Genomic DNA, 291 nt, shown 5'->3' with positions numbered 1-291 from the left:
TCGCCCCCAGCCCTCCCCAGCCCCTCCCCAGCCCCACGCTCCCGCTGAGCCCGTGGCCGCGGACTCGCTGGGTGATGCCGCGGAGAGTGAGGAGAGCAGGAACCAATTCCTCAAGGGGCCATCTGGGAGCCTTCCCTGGCTTTTCCTCCTGTCGCAGGGAGAGGTGCCCCTGCCTGAGCGGGATAAATTGGTACAGACCATTAGCAGCGCAGGTCCTCCTCTGGCAGGGGGAGGCTGTCGGCGCTGCTCTGGATACAAAGCAGCCACGCTCTGGCTCCTTCCTCCTGCATC

Source organism: Corvus brachyrhynchos, unplaced genomic scaffold (assembly GCF_000691975.1).
Source record: "Corvus brachyrhynchos isolate BGI_N302 unplaced genomic scaffold, ASM69197v1 scaffold46, whole genome shotgun sequence".
Classification (NCBI taxonomy): Eukaryota; Metazoa; Chordata; class Aves; order Passeriformes; family Corvidae; genus Corvus; species Corvus brachyrhynchos.
Note: the sequence above shows the minus strand (reverse complement) of the source record.